Below are 23806 nucleotides of genomic sequence, written 5' to 3' on the forward strand. Positions count from 1 at the left end.
TTTGGCAGTTATAAAGGAGCGCTTGAGGCACCACACCCCTTCTTGAAGAGCTTATTACCAGGGGAGAATACCTTTTTCACATTAATGCTTTACTTGCATGCCTTGCTTGCCATGCAGGTATAGAAACCCTGCATGTGAAGATGAAACATGTTTTGTCTAGAGTGGTGGATATTGTACTTCAACACTGGTCGGAATAATGTATATGAACCACAAGATATTTGGAGCGCTGGACGATACATATTGAACTTTTGGACACTTGTACGTCCTTTAGAGAGCATGTTGGTGGCTGTTCTCTTCCTTTGAAAGCACAAAAATATTTAGTCTGGGATGCTACTGAACATTAAGATTGTGGCAGAGGGTGCCCGCGTTTTCGTAAGCTGCCAAATTTAAATTTGTTTGCAGTTGTTAGTAGATGTGCATCACAACACATGGGTGGTTGCATGAAAATGGCCATGTACTCCATATGGATCAAACGTAATGCAAAGTAGAACATAGCACTACTTTACATTTCTTTATGCAACTTTACAATCCAAATCTGGATTTGCATTGGAAAGTAAAACTTAACACAACTTTTTGTGTGGGGACTGTGTCACTTTTGTGATGTACACCTGATGCAAAGTGTTGATACATTTCCCTGGTAAATTGTTCTGTTATGTTCTGTTCTGTTATCTGCAATTTTATAGTGTGCTATTTACCCATGAGGGTATCCCAGCACTTGTAGGAGGTGTGTGTGGTCAGCTTTATAGGCTTATTCAAAAAGCCATCTCTTCTGCTTCTTGCAGAATTCAGGAATAGAGAAGGCCACTCTGTGGGAGGTCGTTCCAGGCTTTAGGGGCCAAGAATGAGAAGGTGTGACCTCCTCTGCTTTAGTGCATGCGTCGGGTGTGTGCCAGTGAATGTCTGGCAGAGTATAGGTATCTGAAAGGTTGGTGTTAATAAATGCAGCTGTCAGGTATGCAGGGCCAGTTTTGCGGAGTGTTTTTTAGGTGTGGGTGAGGAGCTTTAACCCCTTCCAGGCTGATGACGAGCTCAGCTCGTCATGAGCGTAACCTGCCGTACGCTGATGACAAGCTGAGCTCGTCATGTAACGCGGTAATTTTAAAATTGCCGCGTACAGCGGGAAAACCGCTAGCGGCGATGCGGTTAAGTGTGCATGCTTGTGTATCTGGAGCCAATTACGTTTCTTGGGTTTGGTGTAATGTGGGCTCATCAAGGGAGGTTGATGACTAGTCTGGCTACTGCCTTCTGAAAGGTCTGAATTCCTCTTGAGAGCTGATTGGTTATTCCTGCATGCAGGGTGTTTGCATAGTCCAGACTGCAGGTCTTCAGGGCTTGTGTGATTGTTTTTCCAGTGCTGTCTGGTAGCCAGTTGAAGATTTTCTTCAGCGTCCTCAGGGTGTTGAAGCGGGAGTATGCAACTGCATTAACTTGGGCAGCCATGTCCGGTTTGTTGTCTTTAATGATTCCAAGGGTTCTTGCTTGTGAGCTGGGTTTGGGGGCTGTTCCATGGTCTGGAGGCCACCAGGTGGAGCCCCATGGTGAGATGTCTTTCCCGAAGACCCCCACTTCGGTCATGCATGCAGTGAACTTGTTGCTGGTGTATGTGTTTTGTCCAAGAGGAACAGTATCAGTTGCTGTTGTCAGCATATGAGGATGTTTATTTAAGTTTGTTAAGAATGTCTCTTTCTGGGGTGGAAATGTGGTTGTCCATGTTTTTGAATTCTGACAGAGTCACACGTTGGTGGGTCATCTACATAGGCAGGTATCCCTACCCTAGAATTATATGTGTCCTTTTTTTAATCAGGCCTAACGTGTCTGCAGTCAATCAGACTTTGCATGTAAACATGGTCTGTTTGTAATGCTATTGAAAATAATGTTATATATGTTATCGTTTTCCTTATTTTTCTAAACGTGATTGGTACACTGACCCTAATTTTGTTATGAGTTTGTACAACTTTCTCTTGTAGTTCTGATGGCTAACTACTGGCATGCGAAGATTAAGTAGGAGGCTCTACAAGAGTGTGTCACAATAAAATCGTCGTGAAGTTGACCTATATATTAAATAATATATTTAGTGATATATTTTCTGCAGTGTTCCTTTGTATCCAATCATTTAGTATGCACTATTTTACAATCGATATAAGCTTAGTCATTTTACGTAAATAGTCAAATGTAAATTGTAAATTGGCAATAGGAAGAAATCACATAAAAAAGTAATTTGCATTTTTTTTAAAACGTATAAAATTGGAACACATAATAACAAAAACAATAAATAACGAACTCGGTGAAAACGAATTGCACAATTAGCATTGCATTGTTTTACAACATAAAGTGTACTGAACTAAAACATGAGTGAAAAAGAACACACTGGTTCAAAAAAAATTTTCCCCCTAAAGCAGCCCCATCCCTACTCTGGACTTGAATATATCAATGAAGAATGTATTCAAAGATAAATCCAAACTTTAAGCAATTTAGCCAACTTTGCTCTTTGTTTAAAGCTGTTTTATGGAAATAATAAACAGACAACAGGCAGTCGAAAGCCGACTGCTGAGATGAGAACACTGCGGAGAACGTAGCTATTTTTCAAAGATATGATAATAGTTTGTCTGACATCCCTTGTTTAAGCAGGCAATAAGAAAAGTCAGGAAACGTGGGGGGTGGAAAGATTTTAGAATATGAAAGGTTTCTCCGTCACAGTAATGGCATATGTAATTTTTTACCTCAATCTAAATAATAAAATACATTGACGGACCTGCTTGTAAATTTCGATGTTATATTTTAATATTTTACAGTGTTCCCACAAGCATCACTATAACCAAAAAAGTATTTTGAATATCTCCAGGGTAGCATTTGTCTGGAGCTTATCTGGGTAAGCACGACCACAACTCCTTTGGCGTTCAACCAAGTTAGCAAATTGTAGAAACTGGCCTCCTCCTATGCCAAATGGTTCTCTATCATCCTTGAAGGTGATGCATTTGTCATCTGGGTATAAATCACCAACGTGCTTCATCCATCTCTTCAAGGACATGTTCTGGTTAATCTGTCAGAAGGGCTGTAACCATTTCAGGGGTAAGTCTCCAGAACTTGGGGCCCGCCGATGACTCGCTTAACCGTGTTTTCCCTTGCACCTGCCTGTCTCCACACTATGTGGAGGGTCTCCCTAAATTGCCTTGCCTCCTACGCTAGACACACCGTCAATGATCCACGTTCCTTCAGTTCCCCCAGTAGTCTTGTCTCCAAGTTTTCTTCATCTCCACGCCACATCTCTACATATTGGAGCTGGGCAGCTAAGCAACGAAGCTCCATGTCCGGCAAGTCCCGGTCTCCCTCCTCTCTGCCCCTTTTCAGTACCACCATCAGCACTCTTTTACCTACCCACGCTTGCGAGATCAGTAAAATATCCAGTTCCTTAAATGTAGCCCCTGGTATTGGGCCTAGTGTATTCTGAAATAAGTAAAGGCATTGTGAGAAAAACACCATGGTCGCTACAGGCACCCTTCTTATCACCGATAGTGGTATGGTATTCTGGAAACTGACTGAGTTGCTCAAGCCCTGCACAATCCTGACATTATTGTGTGCATATTGCTGTTGTTCCGTGTGAGCCACCCTAGTCCCTAGATATCAAGAACTATCTTTCTCCCACCTCAGCCCCAAATCCGGCAGCTCTTCAAGTGCCTGGTGTGCCACCAAGGCCAGGGGAATATTAGGGATTTCTCTTGATTGATCTCGAGCCTAGACACTGTTCCGAACCCTTGCTGTTCAGCTAGTAGGTGATGGACTGCCATCTCATGGTGTGTCGGGACACCAGGGTATCATCCACATACATCAACACCACATGGTTTGATCCCAGCTGGACTCTTCAGGTCCCCAGCATGTCTCACAGCCAGGCGGCCAGTGACTCAACATCCAGGACGAACAACAATGGAGGCAGTGAGCATCCCTGCCTCATGCCTCTTTCCACCAACCAACTGTGGAGATTATACCTTCAGACTGCACCCTGGCCGTAGAGTCCTTACACGACAGGCCCACCCAGCTCAAGAACTGCAATCCAATACTCATCTTCTCCAGTACTACCATCATCAATGCCCAATCCAAGGTGTCAAAAGCCTTTTCAATATCCAAAGCAACTAATACTCACTCTATATTCATGCCTGCAGTTTCATGCCGCACATGGCTAAACTGTCTCAGATTCATATGAGTGACGCACCCTGTGATAAAACTCCATTAGACCTAATGCATCAATGTGTCAACTACTTGCCCCAGATTATTTGTGGGTGCCTTAGTTAGTATTTTGGTATCTACATTTATCATGGAGAGGGGTCTGTAAGGCCCCAGGGCCTATGGGTCTTGATCCTGTTTTGGGAGCATTGTGACTGTAGATTACTTTATGGAGGCTGGCAATCTGGCCTAGCCATGTTATAGACTTCTAGGAGATATTCAACAAGCTTTCCCCTACAGATGGAAAAGGATTCTCCCAGGAGCCAGTCAGTTCCCAGTGTCTTTTCCTGTGACATATCCTTTATGGCCTCCAACAGCTCCTCTGGATGGAGCTCCCTATATAATGCCTGTGGTGGATCCCCGTGGTTCCTTGGTATTCTGATGTCTCCCAGAAATTCATTTATTGTATCATTCTGTGGTGCTTGTTGCCTTATGTACACACCACCTAGATACTCCTCCTTAGCTTCATTAATACCCTCTTGAGTCACCAATCATGTACCACCATGTGCATTGAGGTGAAGATAGTGGGTGGGGTCTTTCGATATTCAGCAGCCATACAAGCAGCTGAGCATGCAGCCACTAGCTATAATAGTTGTGTCCTAATCTGTCATATGTATCCCATGTCTCGCCCCCTTTTGTTGGGCCACCAGGAGGTGTGCGGCAATGGAGTGATTCCAACCACTTCAGGTTAGTTTGTAAATATCTGGGAGGCCAAAAAACGATCCAGGCGACTCAAGGTATTATGCGCTGTGGAATGGTATGAGAATTCTTTGGTGTGTGGGTGCAAGGCCCTCCAAATATCCCTTCAGCCTATATCCTCCATTATTTGCCTGAGTTGCTCTGACATGCCTGGTTTGGTGTGTCCCCTCGGGGGATGCCTATCCATTATCCCGTCCAGTATACAGTTAAAGTCTCCTGCTCACCATACCTGGATGTCGAGGTATGATTTATTTGCTCATAGACTCTGGGAAAATATTCCCTGTCTTCCATATTGGGCTAATATGTGTTTACCATACGCACTTCTGCACCATCTTAGATGCCATACAGTATTATTAGTGTCCCTTCACATTAGTCACTGTGCCTCTTGTTGGTAAGGAAACCCCAGGGCTATACATATCGACATTCCCCTCATGTATGCTAAGTATGTTGCAGAGAACAAGTACCTTTCCACTTCCATCGCATTTTGTTCTCTTCTCATCTATGGTCAGATGTGCTTCCTGCAGGAACGCTATCTGGACAGCTAATCTCCTAAGGTTTTAGTGCACTCTGGAGCATATTTACAAGCTCCTATCGCCACGACAACGTCACTATTAACGATGTTGTGGTGGCGATAAGGGCTTCGCCTTATTTACAAGGCACTGTTAAGCCATTTAACGTCGCTTAACGCTGGCTTGTAAATAAGGCACCCTTTCACACTATACTTAGCACAAAAGAGGAAGGCAATGAGTGTTTCTGTGGGCATTCCACTACAGTACCCATTGATTTTGATGCTGCCTCACAATTACAAGGGTTGTATAAATATGGGGCAGCGCCAAAATTAAGACCAGAGAAAACCTGGTCTTACCCTGGCGCAATGAGGAGAAGTGTTTCCGTGTGTATTTCATTGTGCAGCACAATTGGAAACAGCAAAATGCCTTTGATTGTTTATGTGCAGGAAGGTGTCACTTCCTGCGCATAAGCAATCATAAACAATAAACAACGTTTGCAGCTTCTATGTGTGCTGCATTAAGCAGCACACATAGAAATTTCAAATCGCCATTTCAGATTGTTTATGTGCAGGAAGGAACACCTTCCTGCATATAAACAATCACTTCTGTTAATGCATACACACTTGCACTGGGTGTCTGCGTTGGAGCTAGACAGATAAATCTAGCGCCAGCACAAAGGGCAAACGCAGGTCTGCACCATATTCTTGTAAATATGGTGCAGCTCTGCGTTTCTAAAGTGATGGATCATGTTGATGATCATGGGCAGAGGAGTTGGCCTAACGGCTAGGGCGCTCGACCTCGGACCTGGGGATCTGGGTTCGAGTCTCGGTAACGACACCAAAACTTCTCCTGTGATTCTGGGCAAATCACTTAATCTCCCCGTGCCTAAAATGAAAGTAACTGGAAACGTAAAATGTAACGTAACTGGAAAAATATGTAAAGCGCTCTGATACCTGATTCGGTTCAGGTCTAGTTCGCGCTATATAAAACTCAGCAAAAAAATAAAAATAAAATAAAATGTTGTTATCCTTCTTGGCTTAACGACATGCTTCGCCACTTTTCTTGTGAATATGCACCTCAGTATCTTTTCACATAACCTTGCATGCCCCGGGCATTCCATATGATTAATTTCAGTGTCATGTGTGTATGTGTTGTAGATTTACGACCACTGTGCACAATCGCTTGGGCCCCTTCTTCCATTTTTCCCTTAGCTTTTGACATGTGTCTAAATAAGCTAATCTCTGTGGCTCAGTATGTGTTGCGTGTCATAAACGAAATCCCTGTTCCCTTCCCGGATAAACACTCTGTAATACCTCTAACTTGTTGCCATCTAAATTATCTTTTGGAATAAGAACTCCCCTTTAAATAACCAAATAAAGAAACTTATATATCAATTCTGGCAATCTTGCCTAATTTGAACTCAGGTGGAGGGGCGAAGCCCCAAGATGTGGCTGCAAGAACCAGTAGCCTATCTCCTGGTGGGAAGTCCCTCATCTGTCTTGAACCTCCTAGGGAAAAGGTTCCAGCTAGAGGGATGATCTGTCTCCCCTCTTCTTGGTACCCACTCATTGCTGTTGTTGTTGTCCATGACACGTGGTAAGTCATTATAGTGTGGTGGTCCCACAAATTTGTTTGGTCTTGGAGCATGTAATTTCTGTTTTCAGTCTTTTGCAGGGCCAGCAGTTTGTCGCCATATCTTTTCGACCATCCCCAGTCACCCTCCTCGTTGTCCTCAGTATCTTTTCCAGGCATCCCATACTCATCCTTGGGGGCATATCTCTATGATCATCAGCTCATAGTTGGATCCCCTTCCACCCCAGAGGCCATCCACAGGATTGTGTCCATAAATATCTGCTACATCTCCAGTGTGCCATACTACTGCATCACCTTCTGACCTGAGACATTTGCTGCGGTTTTTGGTCGTTGAGAGCCTGCTCACTATAAATTTGTCTGTTGGCTCCTCATCTGCCTGTACGGCCCTCGCGGGTCGGAGCATACCTCATCCCATCCCTGAACTACAACCAAGCCCACACGTCCTCCGGCATGGTGGTGAAGTGGGCCCTTCCCTTGTATATCACTTTTAGCTTTGGAGGGAAGAGGAGCATGTATCTCAAATCCATGGCTCTGAGCTTGACTATGACTGCAAGAAAGGATTTGTGTAGCCCCTGCACTTTTTACCAGTAGTCAGGGAATACACAGAGTATGTAGTTCTCAAATATTGTTTCTCTTATTATCCTGAGCCATTGCAGTACTGTGATCCTGTTCTTATAATTAAGGATCCTGATAATGACTGCTCCGGGTGGTGTTCATGGTGGCGACATCTGTGCCGTGCATGGTGTGCTCTTTCAATGGCGAACAATTGAGACAGGCCCCCAACAGTTTCAGTTCTTATTTGATCCAGTTTTCCAGGAACAATGTCAGTGATGTGCCTTCAGCCCGCTCCAGGAACCCCACAAATCAATGGCTGTTTCAGCTTACTCTAAACTCAACACCTTCCACTCTAGAGTCTAGGGTGCGGGTCACCTCTATCAATTATCAGACTGTGTATTCAGCTCCGTGATCTAATCCTATACATTCTCAACAGTCCTGTGAATTTCCTGAGCTCTTTCATTGACCTTGTAGAGATTTTTTCTGCCTAGGTTGACCTCTATGGACACTGAATTCATTTTTTGCTCCAGCGCCTTACATGAGTGTTCTATTGCTGCTCGGATTTGTGCTCTCCTAGGCTCATCCTGCTCAGTGCACAGCTCAGTTGGGTTTCCCCCTGTGCCATCCTGTACTCACATTGTTCCCCCTGTGTAGTGATCTATACAGATTTGTTTTTAAGGCTCTAGGGTCTTTGTCTTTCCCTTTGTTGGTGGATGGGTCTTCCCGTTTTGAGCCCTCTGCTTTCTCAGCTAGTGTCGGCGGCCTTTTCCAACTCGACCAGAGGGAAGTAGCATTTCCCACTGTGGTGGGTGTTGCTGTGCAAGGGGTCAGACAAGATATGATGTCTCCTTGCTGCAGCCTATGGTGTTCCCCGCAAGGGGTGCAATAGTCTAATTTCACCGCCCACCCGTCTATGCCTCACAGGCCTTTTTGGTTTATGTCTCCCTTGCCACCTCCATGATTTGTTTAGAGCGCCCATGTCTCAGCAGCCCATCCACCATCTTCCCCATGGGAACCGACGCCCAATGTGCCTGCCCTGCCGTTGTTGTCATTTCAGCTGGGTCAATAGCAGTGGTTGGTGCTGTGGGAATGCTGTTGCCTACTTAATTCCCTGTAGTTCCATGCCCCCATGGTTCTGCCACCCTGCTCCACTTATGCTTGTCTCAGGGGTGATGTGGCCTCTTCAGTTTGTGCTCTTTTGCCCCCATCTCTCAGGCTGCCACTGGCTAGTGGCTCCAGCTCCCTCATGACATTGCGTGCCTTGGGAGGCCGCTGTCCTGCAGTGACAGCTCATGTTCTGCTCCCAGGCTTTGTCTTCTCACAAGCCAGATCCAGCATGGGTGTGGTCACCTCCCCCTCCACTCTCCAGCTCACTGGTGGAATGGCCTTACCCGGGACCCCTCGGGGTGCTGCCTCTCAGCCACTAACGGCTTCCAGGGCTCTGGAGGTCTCACGCTGCCAGGCTGTGCCAAAACAGGCCCTCGGGCCCTCCATCTTGGGTGTGTATCAGCATGGCACTCCCATTGGTCAGTGGCTCTCTGCTCCTCCGCCTCCCACCTCCTTATCCACTCCTGGCCGCACTATGGCCTCAGGCAGACGCCCCTGTGTTCCTCTCCTGCCTGCTCCGATACTGGTGCGGCCACATCCTCATTGGTCTCCCAGGCCCCGGGGTGGGAATATACCTGCCAGAGCCCAAACCTTGGAGCACAGCCCCCCAGCCACACAGCCAGTCCCCGGGGTTCAGGAAGCCTCCAGCTGCCCAGTTGCACTGACACCAGCACTCGGGTCCATCATCTTCAGTGTGTCTCAGTGCAGCGCTCACATTGTTTTAGGATTTAAGTGAGTTTTTGATTTCTTGCCGGTCTGCTCCCAAGTACCTAAAGGTAGGGTTTTAGATCCATTCATGGTTCTTCAGATCCAAGATGTCAGTGGATATTTGTGGCGCCTGCCGGGCAACATATGATAATGCATTCTTGAAGCCATCTTATCCATAAAGGCTCATGTGTAATTCCCTTATCACAGGCAAATTGTGACATTTGTAGTTGCCTGCAATAAGGAAGTGACCTAGCCACGTTATTACAGTTACGTTCTGACATCACTGTGCTTAATGCTAGAGCCAGTGTCCAAGATGAAAGGCTGTTCACAAAGCATAATTCCAGCCACAGTTTAAAGATGAGAAACAGGAACTGGCTTTTCCTTCTGTCCTTTGCGAAACATTGATCATCAGAAATTAGATATTTATGTTAACATATTCACCTTTTCCCTAAACTATAGATCATTATAGGAAAGATAGAATCTGCACATGTATACACCATCTAGGCTACAACATGTTTAACCACACTTGCATTAAACAGATTATTTCTTTTTTGCAACAACAACTCTGATATTGGTGTGTTTTGTTTCACAGAACAGATTATACTGTCATTCTTCATGTCTACAATAAACACAAAGAGAAAGAAACCGAATTAAAGGGGTTTGTGGGAAGGGTGATAGTAACACCATGTATTTTGAGGCATGAAGTACCTACCCCCTTCTGTACATTATTAGCATACTGCTAAGCACCTTGACCTTGGAATTCCATGATAATATATAGTGGTCATGGAACTACTTGGTTACTTACAACATCCTTATATTGTACGTTAAGCATTACTGGTAAAGACGATGCTTATAGTCAGTTGTTTGGCACAAAAAACTGCATTCCACCTCTCTCATTTTAACAGTGTTCATTTCAGTTTCATGATGGAGCCCTTTCATTTGGTAATCATCTTCCTTTGGCTAATGGCATGATTTCACTTAGCTTTCCTGTAGTTCTGCATATTTTAATTCAGATGGATGTGTTAGGACCTTCAGGTTGTGTCTCTCTATTTCTTTGTTTGGCTGTCATAATTTTCGCAATGGTTACCTAGCACAGCTGGACACCTTGTATCTTTGTCTTGCAACTGGCTTCAAAGTGCTGTTTCGGGTTAAGAGCCCAAAATTGTATCTTTGCCTCAGTATCATCTATGTGCTGTAAATTTCACTCGCTTAAAATAATAAGCAGAATGATGGTGGCCATCTGAAACTTGGCTGTGGTTGCCACAGGAGGTCTTCTCTCAATTACGGATACTGTTTCTGTTTTAACTCTTAGTGGCGGTAACAGACTTACCTGTTCTTGCAGGGATTAATTCTGTCCTGAGGATCGCTGTGGTGATGTGGAATTGGGGAGAGTAGGAAGTGCAAGAGTGCACGCCCATGGATCACCTGCAGATCTCCTGTGGGCACCAGATTTGTGTGGTGCTCTGGTTTCAGCTCTGACATGGTTCCTGGTGAGATTTTGCCTGTTGGGTGTATCCCAGTTTCTCTGACAACATCTCTATCTGCTTTCTGGTTGCTGTTGTGTTGGGCACTATGGGCCATATTATCAAGAGCGGCGTTAAAATTATGGCTGCCTTAGGGGCACGAAACTGCTGCTAAAGCGGCGATAATAGGCTTGATAATATGCCCTGGAGAATTCCAATAGAAGCCCATGTTCACACCAGAAGCTAGGCTTCTATGGGAATTCATGAGGGCATATCATCAAGCCCATTATTGCCGCTTTAGCTGCAGTTTCCTGCCGCTAAAGCGGCGATAATTTTAACGCCGTTCTTGATAATATGATCCTTTATTCTTCGAATGAGGTGCTGCCTGCTACCGCTCTGCAGACACACCACTTGTTATAATGATGCATAAAGGGACTAAAGACACTAAGGCTACATCTGGATATGAGGCCCAAAAAACGTTCCATCCTTCAACACAGCAGAGCGCAGAGTAGCCCTCGGTCTGTGTGGTTTACGGTTGCAGCCTACATATAAACAAATCAAATCCCCCCAATTATAGAAGTAACCCTTAAAATACATCAGGTACTAGTACAGTTGATACAGATGTTTTAGAGAATAAGACTGCACCTTGATTGAGAATACAGAATTATCTTGCATTTGCAGAGCAAACTAGTTTGCTGGACAATACCAGTATAGTACACCTCACCCTCAGGAGGTTTCGCCGTGAAAAACAGTGATGATGTTCACTCTGTAGCTCTTTTCAGTAGGGAGACCTCAGTATGCTTTCTCGGTAAGGATCCCAGTGTATCCACAGACTTCACTGTTCCTTCTCCAGAGTAACCAGATATATCAAGTGTTTTTGAGACTGTGGTACAGTCCTCCCTGGATCGATTTATGTCAACACTGCAGGCTGGTATGCCTCATAAAGGGTAAAGGCTTAAGCCTTTCTCTCTTTCAATATTCCCTGGTGCACAGTTTTAACCGTATCGATATAACATCTCCCTGACAATGAACTAAGGGCCGTAGCTGTTTACCCCTCTGTGTGTAGAGATTGGTGCCCCCCTCCTGGCCTACCAAGTCCAGAATGCCATGATACATGGTGGAAATGTACGATCCGTGTTTGCCCATGACCAAAATTCTCAGTACCAGGGACCCAAATATCCATTAGCTGGGTCACACAGGGCAGGGGTGCATGCCCATTACCATGTAAGGAACTTTTCGATCCCAGAATATATTAAATAGAAAAAGAAGGGGGAAATGGCTCTACTAAAAGACTGGTCCTCCACCTCAGGGTGCAGTGCCATTTCCACATCCAGTGATATAGGTTATGAAGATTATGGCTCAATGGTAAATTATATTATTGGAACCTTTATTGATTGGTAAATCATACTTCCATTCATAAAGTAAAATAGCATTGTTTGCACTGCTATTATTTTACAGCATGAGAGCATCACAACAATTCAAAATATCTGACATGCATTCAGTTTCTGTATGATAGGGTAGTTGCGAGAGTGGTTGCCATGTGTATGGTCTCTAAGACATTAACTATCTTCTTGGGCTACTGAACAGGATTTCCTCTGTCCCCTCTCTTTTTGCCTTGTACTTGATCAAAGAAGATAACATTTTTGATTATCTTTGGCCATTATGACGAGCCATGGGCTATCCATCCAGGAGGCTTATGGTGCTGAATGGAATATCATTGCTTATTCGGATGGTATTGCGATTTTATAATCTAATCCTTGCTTTGACTTTCAGGCTATTGAAGCTAGAACCCAGCTTTATGGACCAATCTTCAGCTACCTATTTAACCCTCATAAAATACACCTCACAATGAAACATTATTCTGTTATCACTGATGACAAATATGCTGATATGCTGCTTTTAATGGGTCACTAGGGCCTCAAGACAAGAAAGGATTATTTCTGTAAACTATTAACCTGTTTTCAAGGTCTGAGTTGGCATGATGCACAATTAGGAAAGCTTTAGGTTTGTAGGTGCAATCTAATTAAAATAGTCCTCTTGCTTAAATGTCTTTTCTTATTTAAGACTATACTTTTACTTATCCCTTTTTTATCCATGCTGTGTGGTCCATATTCATATGGAAATATAGAAAACCACACCCAGCTCTGAGATTCTTGAAAGTTCCAATTGAAAGAGGATTCTGAATTTATTTTCCTTTTTTAAGGTCGCAAATGGCCCGATTCACAGAATCAGGCCTTTGCAACCAGTAGAAAAGGCTTTCTCATGTACCAAACCCTATTTTGCGTTTCAGTAACCTATTACTGAATTGTAAAATGGGTTAGCAATTTGCTATTTGGAAGGGGCATGTTGGGTGTCCCTTCCTAATACCGAAACGCATCATTATGTAGGAATGTTTTGTGACCGAAATACGGTCGCAAAACGTTTGCATTTTACTACCTACTTCAAGTAGGTGGTAACCCATTTGCAAATGGGAAGGGGACCCCTTCCTTTTTGTGAATGTATGCAAACACATTTTTTTCACAGTAGGCAGTGGTCCTACAGACCACTGCCTACTCTTACACATGAAAAGAAAACATTACATTTTTATTCTAAACGCAACCTATTTTCCTTTAAGGTAAATGGGCTGAGGTTAAAAAAAAAAAAAGATTGCTTTATTTAAAAGCAATCACGGACATGGTGGTCTGCTGACCTCAGCAGGCCACCATCCCTGTGATTATAACGATTCCTAGGGGGTTGCAAATTGCGACCTATCTCAATATAATAAATGAGGTAGGTTGATTTGCGACCTCCTACGAATCGCTATATGAGACTCTTGGCATTTCATACATTTGTAATAGCGATTACCTAATTGTGATTTGCAGAAAATCATGATTGGGTAATCGCTATTATAAATGTTGATACATGTGGCCCTACGTTTGGTCTGCTGTAGGCAATAGGTTGTCTATGGTAATGGGTCTAGACTCATAGCTCTGGGCATTAAGGAATGTATTTGCTGGACTCCGATGAAGACTTGATGACATTCTTTCCCATTCAAACCATCTAATCACAAGAAGGTCAGGTTCAAGACTTCATATGTCTATTTTCAAATCTGGAAGAAATTGCTAAGTTAACATCAAATTCCAAAGACCACTATTTACACTGCTATGGGGCAACAATTTGTTATCAATGATTATTGAGGATAATGGTACTTTCCCATAGTGACAAACTTCAATATGAGTAGTGAGGCAGTGTAGGACACACAATTATCTTTGCTCTTTTGATGTTCTTCAGAATAAGTTTAGGATTGGTAAGGGATAGTTCAATAAACATGTACAGTTTCTGCATGTTCCGTGTAAACTATCTGCTGGTGAGATAAATATTAAGACTGTTCCCTTGTTTGATCTACTTTCTGACCCTGGTAAAGAGAGGTTCATTGGGCAAATGTGTAAGGTGTTCTACTATAGAAGAGAAGCTGACTAATCTCACATAGCCAGTCGATGAGCGGGGAAGCTATCAAGTGGCATGGACTTAGCAGTGCTACAGGGCACCTCCTCCGTTAAGGCGGAGGCGCGTCGCTCCACTGCTCTTTCAGCAGGAGAAATAAAATGATAATAACTTAGATATTATAATTTTTCTTCTGCCTGTTTGGGTCTGGGTTAGGGCGTGTCTGGGTTAGAGGGGCTGGGGAGGGGTGGTTTGCAAACTCCAAGTGTGCATGACTGCATAGCCGGCCGACTTGGCCCGGCCAAATATTCATGCACGCTTCGCATGTTCCCCACCAGGCTGCATTACACAGCCTGATGTGGAACATGCCTAGGCCCCCAGTCCCCACCTGAGTGCAGATCCACATCACTCAGACGAATCACAACACTACATTGCAGTGTTGCGATTGGCTTATGGGAGCCAACCACAACATTGCATTGCAGCAGTGTTGTGTTAGGCTATTGGGAGCCAGTCAGGGTGCTTCCTGGTTCCAGGACTCGCAGCCACGGAAGAGGTGGGTGATATTTTTTATTTTGTATTCCCTGGCCACCATGTACCCCCAACCACTTCCCTTTCCTCTGCCACACCGCCTTCATTGCCTGCCAGTCGCTACTGCTTCAGGGCAATATGTCCTGGAACACCCCCTGTGTTAAATACAACCAAATTAAAGATGTAGCACTCCAGATGTATTTTTGCTTTATATTACACACCAAAAGAACTCTACCATTTTGGCTGCAAAGCTACTGCAGATGATTTTGATGTAGCAGATCAGAGGCTGTTCTAGCCCTTATATTTGTGACTTAGTAGTATTTTGCAAAATGTCTCTGTCTTTTTGGGTCATCTCTTTAGTACCTCAGTCTGGATGGTTAGTTGATATATTTCTACCTTGCAATTTGCTTTTGATTTTCTCAAGCTTTCGGATAGTCTGCACAGGGACATCTTAAGGATTTTGTGGGCCCTGGGCCAAACGTATTTTGAGGGCCCCTGCTCAGAATAGCTTTGAATTCATGATAAATCTCAGGTCTTTCATGAACACTTTGGCCAGTGTACAGGCACACTAATCCAAATGTTAAATGTGTTTACATCTAATATTCAGGAATTGTGACATGTTAATATTGCTGCAAATAATACCTGTGACACCCTCCTATTTCTCCTATGTGAGGTCCTGTTTTGATCTAAAATAATTTTTTTATGGATGTTGCATTAAACATAAACACAATATTTCTCTGCAAAATGTTTGTTATAGACTCTCACACATCACCCACATTAAAAAAATTGAAAGTAAAACAGTATTTAGAACAATCTGTTTAAAAATTATTCAAGGTCACAAGTACAAGATTGTCTGCAAAACAGAGCTGGCTCTATCAGGAACCCCTCTGAGAGGTTGGGGTCCTGGGCCAGGGCCCACTTTGCCAATGCCTTAAAACGCCTCTGAGTCTGTAAGTGTTCCTCTTGAATATCTGAATTTTCTATCTAAGGTATTGACTTAATGAGTAGCTCGACACCTGGAGCTCTGGTGTTCATTTCTCCCTCTACTTGACAGACTGTACACTCTACTTTGTTTAATTTTTATTATGTTCTCTCTCAAGCTAGTTGCATTGTTTTGATCATCCTATTTTGTGAAATAATTCACTGCCCCCTTGCATATTTGTACTGAGGATCATGTTTGCTGTGTCTTTTCCTACATGCCTTTTTCGGTCTTTGTTTTGTTTGTTTGTTTGTTTGTTTGTTTGTTTGTTTCTTTATTTCTTTGCTTTATTTTTCTCTCTTTTTTGCATTCTTGAGCAGTGGTCACCTGTGAGCACTTCTACGGTCAGGAACTACCTACAAGAGGTATGTGAAAACCATTAACCTATTGGATTTCATATGGGAATCTCTGTGCTTTCATGCTCCCAGTCCAGATTTGCAATTGCAAACATGCATATTACAGCATACTGTTGTAAAATATACATACTCACATTTCCTTGAACTGGGGACTTGTTTTGCCCTCAAAAATCCGTTTATTTTGCACTTAAGCTAAACTATTGTCTGATTCACACATATTGTGCGTAAATGAACTCTTTTTTTTTTTTAATAATTTTTTATTGAGCAGGGCACTGGTAAGGTACAATACAAACAATGGAATTTTAGACAAAGAAAATGAAATACAAAATACAAAAAAAAGGCTTCTTCATATTAAAAACAGAGACGAGGGGAAGCTCTTCAGCTGAATTTAGTCCGTTAGGAGTCAAGTTATAGAGTATAAGTACATAATCAATTTACAAGCAATGTGCAAAATACGCAAGTTCAATCCTAAAGTGCAAATGCAATTACAGTACACTTCAAACGAAGACAAAAAGTGCCAGTGCATTCGAATTTTCAAATAGTGCAAAACACGCCAAAGAAAGTGCATTTAATAGCTTATCAATTGACCCTGTCAAAAACTTAAGACTGCTAGCGTATGTTTTAACTTAATATCAACATTAATCTGAGATATTTAGCTTATTTAGTTTAACCCCCTCGTAACCTCAAGAGTCTCCAGGTATTTCCAGTTATTTTCAAATCTCCTGACTGCACCCACCCTCATAGCAAAAGCTTTTTCAAAACTCCTTGACCTCCTCATTTTATTACGCCATTTCAGATGTGATGGAACTTCCTTGGTTTTCCAATTTTGGAGAATTAGGGAGCGAGCAATGACACAAGAAATAATTACAAATGTTTCCTCAGTATATTTAAGAAACCCTCTGTCCTTACTAATCCCAAATAGGGCCAACTCTGGTGTGGGGAGAAGTTTTTTACCACCCAGAGCCACCTCTAAATCTGCGAAAATGGCTTCCCAAAAAGATGTAAGCTGGGGACAAGTGAAAACAATATGAAGCCAACCAGGCTCTCAGCTTGGCATCTGAAGCACTTATTCACTACCTCAGGGAACCTCTTGCCAAGTGCCTCTGGAGTCCAATACGCCAACCAGCGGGACAAGAAAGCCATTCTCTTAAAATTGGCAGCACGCAACGATTTATAGCCCAACACACTTAAAGTTTCCCCGTCTTTATGTGTAAAATTACATTGTGTTAGGGTGTCTATTTTGACTAGATGACAATCTATCATAGCGGCTTGCCGCTCGTAGTGAAGCTTCTTGTACCAGTTTCCTATCCCGCTGATTTTAGACTCGTACAAAAGTGTTGCCATCTCGTTAGTTGAATCTAATAAGCCACCTATATCTTTCCTTAGAAAATGAACAATTCGTAAATATTCAAGAAACATGGGTCTGTCAGAATTACATACTCTGTCCAATACTTCTTGCCATGTAATAATGCTATTATGGATGATAAAATGACTTAACTCCCTAAATCCCAAATTCTCCCAATTTATTATATGGCTATTTCTGATTTGCAGGCCTAAACAAGTACACTCTCGTAAGCTTAAAAACTTAGAGGCAGAGGGGCCAAGATTTTTCTTAAAAAAGGACTGCACTCTGAATAAGTAGTCTTTCAGATTCTTATATCGAGTCCTTTTTGGGAGCTTTGCAGTTTTTAAAAATACCTGGACTTGGGATTCAGCCTCCTGTAGCATTTTTTCTAAGAAGAAGCAATCACAAATGTTTTTTGCACCTATCAGGCCTGCCATTATATCAATAAAGACCGCATCATAATACGCTTTAGCATGTGGCAGAGCCAGCCCCCCCTGTTCAGTTGGAAGTTGAAGTACGGACAGCTTCACCCTTGGTGCTTTCCCACCCCAAACAAATCTTCTAAACAAAGTTTCCATGTCTCTAAAAAAAATACAATTCAATTTATTAGGAACATTACAAAACAAGAATATTAGTAGGGGAAGGATCGACATCTTTATCAAGGATACCCTGCCAATCAGAGTGAGGGGAAGTGAAAGCCACTGAGCGAACAGATTCTTAATTTTATTAATCATTCTCCCATAGTTGAGAGAATACAACTGATTATATTCGCAGGTCACATAAATACCTAGATATCTTATCGGGTCTCGGCTGGCAGCCTGAGCGCGTAGGCAAGATGGAAAGAGGTTGAGTTTAGTATTTAGCGCGAGAACTTCAGTTTTCTTTGGATTTATTTTGTAACCTCCTATTTGTTCATAGGCCTTAAATTCCCTCAAAATACAGTCTAAATTCTCTTTGTTCGGCCTTAAATAGAGGATAATATCGTCTGCGAAGAGCTTGAGCTTCGCCATCCCATGGATAGGGGGGGAAATAGAAGGATTGTTTCTAATTTTAATCACCAAGGGTTCAATAAAAAAAGTATAAAGCAGGGGAGATAACGGGCAGCCCTGCCTGGTCCCGCGATTGACTTTGATGGAACCGGCGTTGTTTGAGTTTATTATAACCTTCGCTGAAGCATCATGATAGATATTTTGAAGCATCTTAATCACATGTTCTGGAAACCCAAACTGGCCCAGAGAATAAAACAAGGTTGACCAGTTTACTAGGTCGAATGCTTTTTCCGCATCGACCATTAAGATGCAAGCAGGGGTTGAATTAATGTTGAAAAAATCCAGAGCCTGAATTAAAAATTCAGTATTTGAGGCCATTGAGCGGCCAGCTATAAATCCAGATTGGTCGAGATGTATAACTTCTTGTGCAGCATATACAAAGCGACGAGCCCAGATTTTCATTAAGATCTTATAATCTGAATTTAAAAGGCTAATAGGCCGATAGGAATTAATATCTTCTGGATTCTTATCTTTTTTAACAAATGATACTATCGTTGCTTCCTTAAAGGATGCAGGTACCAATCCACCTTGTTTAATATGATTAAATATATTCTTAAGAGGTGTCGATAATTCCTTTATAAAGGTTTTAAAAAACTAGATTGGAAATCCGTCCTGCCCGCAAGCTTTCACCCCTGCTGTAACTTTTATAGAGTCTACTATTTCCCCTATACTAATTTCAATCCCTAGTTCAAAAGCCCGATTGGCCGAGATCCTCGGGATTTCTATGTTAGAGAAATACTCCACTATTTGATCCTCCCTCACCGGATATTCGGTGGTATAAATACGACCAAAATGCTCCAAAAAAGCCTTTTGAATCAGATCCTTATTCACTAATTCTTGGCCACTCGTGGGATCCTTAATTTTAGCTATCGAGGCGGACTCCTGTCTCTTCCTCGTGGAATTAGCCAGGAGCCTGCCCACCAACTGGCTATCCTCATACACCGTCTGCTGGAAGGTCCTAGAACTATTAATTTCTTCCAGGATAAAAAAGTCTCTTAGCTCTGCCTTTGCTTGTACCAATTGATTTGGATGTAGACGGAGCTGAAGGGCGTATTCTTTATCTACAGTAAATGTACTCTTGTATTAGTCATAACTTACCTGTGATTTCCCGTGAAACTTATAAGCGCCCTTGCCTTATCACTGGGTTACTATGGAAATTAATGAATAAGTCAGGAGTACTGTTAGAACAAGCCATACATATTCACAGCAAAATACATTTTAATTGGGTCTTACCAGTGCAAATACATGTGTAAATTGGGCGTAGAATCCTCATTGCCTACTATTCCATAGTCTATTTTCCACTGAAGTACTTGTTCATGCTATGTAGTGTGAGTGACAAAGATTTTGCTGTAACATAATTTTGGAGGTCATTTGGCTTGGTCCTGAATTTCAGTAGTGAGCCACGGGTTTGCCTGGCTTGTTTCCAACTTACTCCTGCAATTGAGTTGCAAGCTAGGAGTATTACAAGAGTACGTTATGGCAATATAGTTGTAAATCAGACATAGCTGTTTTGAAAGCAACTTATATTCTCAGTGGTACTACTGACTTGCACCCAGAATTCAGAAATAAGACAGGAGTATACCATAGAGTAATATAAGCTTTTTAATTCAACCGATTTGAATATTGGGCCCAAACTTGTATTACTAAATATGCATTTTATTTTATACACCGTAAGCTCTTACCATAATGAAAACACATGCTTATGAAAATTAAACTGGATCTTTTTTCAAGTTCTTTTTTTTTAAATATCTGTGTTTACATTTATTTATTTCATGGAATATCTTTGCTTCTATTGGATGGTCTGCCACTAATGATTACAAAATCTTATGTTATTTTTGTCTGATAAGCACTTCTGCACAGAGAGGAATGTATGAAGTTACAATGCATACATTTACAACGCATGCACTTACAAAGCAGTTTTTACATCGCAACATCCACTACAACGCATTTCATTACATTGCATAACACTACATCATGTATTAAAAACCTACCTTTACAACTCATTCCATTACATCGCATACCACCTTTACAACGCATACCATAACAACACATACCATTCCATTGCATTTAAGGTAAGTATTGGATAGTATAGGGATGAAAATTACTATTCTAACTCGAGGGGGTGCAACAGTAGGGTAAGTGTTGGATAGTGTAGGGGTAAAAATTACTATTCTAACTCAAGGGGGTGCAACAGTAGGGTAAGTGTTGGATAGTGTAGGGGTACTATGCGTTGTAAGGGTATACATTGTAATGGTATGCGTTGTAATGCCTGATTTGTGGTGACATGCGTTGTAAGGTATGTTGTGATGTAATGATTGCGTTGTAAGTGTAGTACAATGTAATGACTGTGTTGTAAAGATTGTTTCCCCACAAGGAGTTACCACTGACAACGACATTATAGTTATCACCACTATGAAATGCCCATCTGTCTCAGAAATACTTATTTAAAGGTTATGGTAGAGTCAATGCCAAAAGGATTCCAATATTAACTCCACGCTGTGTCAATGCTACACCTGTCACTGCTGCTTTCTCAAAAGTAGACCACTTACTTGGAGAGAGGACAACAATGATTATAAAAATAATGACACCAATGAAGTCACTGTAAATTGCTATCCTGTTCACAGAATTTGTAGCTCTCTTATATGTTTCTAAATAGTTATTTCCTCACCATTTTGCCAGACACTAGCGAAAAAGCTCATTAGATACTCTATTCTCCCAAGTCCATCACCTCTCTCAATTCAGACAGTTTTTTCTGAACTCCTGGTTACTCAACAATTATCAGAGGGGGATCCCTCGATTCCATTGCACACTACAGGTTCACATCATATTGATCTGGCAGACTGGTTCAGCACTTGATGATATTTGGTGTGACACACCAGTCACAAATTTAAAACTCAACACTGCCAACCCACTGAATGTCATTCAAATGGATAAAAGCGAAATGTGTTATCTACAACACATTAGCACAGCCTGTGGTATCAAGCACCATAAAACTCAAATGACTGTTATTATTTATTCTACTGCCATGTACGACACTTAATAATGCATTAACCATCCAGATTACATATGGAATTCACATTTTCTGGTCCCTATTTTTACTGGAATGTGTCCTCATATTCAATGCCTCAATGTGTGTGTCAGACTTAAAATGGTACTAGTAAAATTAGTTTCGCCCTATTGGTCTGTTGAACTGTTTTGAAGATCACTGCGGATGGGGCAAACATATTAAATATCATACGAGGACTGCAGTGAGTACTTGCAGTATCCACATATATGACAAATTAATTGGCTGCCAGGGGCAACACTGTGCTCTGGTTGAGCTGCAGTTTAAATTACCTACAGTGACACATCAAGGAAAAATGCATTTACCATGTAGAAAAAGCTAGTTTAATATGTTCAAAATTTACCTTAAATGTTTTCCATGAAAGCCTGCATGGCAGGTGCTAATATATTGAACTGGAACACATTTCATATTAGAAATAATGTGCTCTCAGAGTGAAATATAACCCTAAAGCTATAATCTAAATTTATTAAACCTATTTAAATTGCTAAATGTTCAAAATTTGATTTAATGGTATCGCCAGATTTTTGATAACTTAAGCTATGAAATTAGCCACCTGAGAGTGAACAGGAGCTTTTTGTAGAACAAAGTCAGCTTTTGCACTGCTGCTTTTGACTTGGAAATGCAATGAAAGGCTTCTTCTATTCATCCCCCTGACACCCCCAGAAAACTAGGCTCCAGTCACAGGAGCGGGGTGCAAACAGTTTTGAGCTGGTTAGGAAAAAAGGGAGCTTCTCTAAACAGGGTAGCAGGCAAGAAGCTTAAGAAGGGCCTACTTGGTTGCAGATAATTTCTGTCACCTAATTTTACAATAAGGCAACGAGGAAATGTTCAAAAAGGTGGGGGAGACACTGCAACAAACTAGCTACAATTTGGGTGGTCTCATTTCTTTAATGGCTGCCTAGTGCACAGGATACATCTGACACCTTAACCACTACCACCCCAGGACATAATTTGAACTGGACAGACTCCTCTTGAAGAAGAAGGCCCTCCTGCAAGAAGACTACTCCCAGAAGAAAAGAACTCATGTTAGGACTCAATGACTCCTAACTCCTGCTGAAGCCTAGGGATTGGTACTGCTTGCTAAGCGTCAAGTGTTGGCCTTCTGTTTTCCTGTGTGAGAGGCACAAAAGACAGAAGGACTTCTGATTCTAAGAGGGCTTGCCATAGACAACTGGACCCTTCCGAAGATCTTGATGGATAGAGACCTGCTGCTCAGAAGCCTGTACTGAGGAGCAAGGGGCTGCAAGACTGACCATGAGGAACTTTTTCTACTCGGAAAAAAACAGGGTATAATCATGTATTCAACCTGCTGAGAGCCGGTTCAAGCTAAGATTTGGATTTACACCCAAGGCAGGCAAGAAAAACAGGTTTGTTCCACTTAAAGATTTTAGTCATACATATACTGGTTCATCCGGACTTCGTGAAAACGGTATCCAGTCTGGTGTAGCCTTTACTGGCTACAGCGGGCAGCCTTACCCTACTGGGGAATTTTGTTTTCCAGAAAAGTGACTAAGTCTGATGGTAAAGACTTTTATATGGGCAAGGCAACAAATGTATCAAACCAACAAAGCCACATCAGCAGGTATGAGATCCATGTTTGTCCCACACTGAACTTTTCGTTCTAAAATAGCTTCAGCTGGTCAGCTGCAAACCTGAAACCAATGTATCAGACTTCCAGATAATCTCTCTATGGCCACAGTCTTGGAATTTGAACCATGGGAAGATTTTGACTTCAATTTCAGAGACTAAGTCCAAAGTTAAAAGCTGAGATTTGATGACTTTCTTGATCTTCTGACCTCCACTCGATTACGATCTGCCTCAAATTGCACCTAGGTCCCGATCAACTGTGAACAGTACCCTACTTTACATGGTGCTTTTCATATCTTAAGTTCCCCATAACCTATTTTAATGATCTTGGTCTTGTTTTCCTTACTAAAGTTTTATCGATTTTCCTAAATTGGTTTGGAAATTTTACTGTGTTGTATTCTTTACTTTGAAATTGTTAGTGATGCTTGAAATTAACACACACTGCTCAAGGGATTGCCTGCTGCTTGAACTATAGTAGCAACACCCTCGTCCAAATATATATTACCCATTTGTGAAAAAATATTGTTCCTGCAGCACAATTGTACTCATAAGTACAGTAATCACGAGATACAGTTTAACATGAGCTTCAATTCAACAGACTACTAACCTTCCATATAATGTAA

At 42.1% G+C, this 23806-nt stretch overlaps 1 protein-coding gene across 1 annotated transcript in view; it reads right to left on the reverse strand.

The window, feature by feature from the left end:
* The window catches only part of LOC144829104 (cadherin-9-like), an 836522-nt gene that overhangs the window by 525405 nt on the left and 287311 nt on the right, over positions 1–23806 (reverse strand). The gene's annotated exons all lie outside the window — the stretch shown is intronic.

This window comes from Lissotriton helveticus, chromosome 4_1 (assembly GCF_964261635.1).
Source record: "Lissotriton helveticus chromosome 4_1, aLisHel1.1, whole genome shotgun sequence".
Taxonomy (NCBI): Eukaryota; Metazoa; Chordata; class Amphibia; order Caudata; family Salamandridae; genus Lissotriton; species Lissotriton helveticus.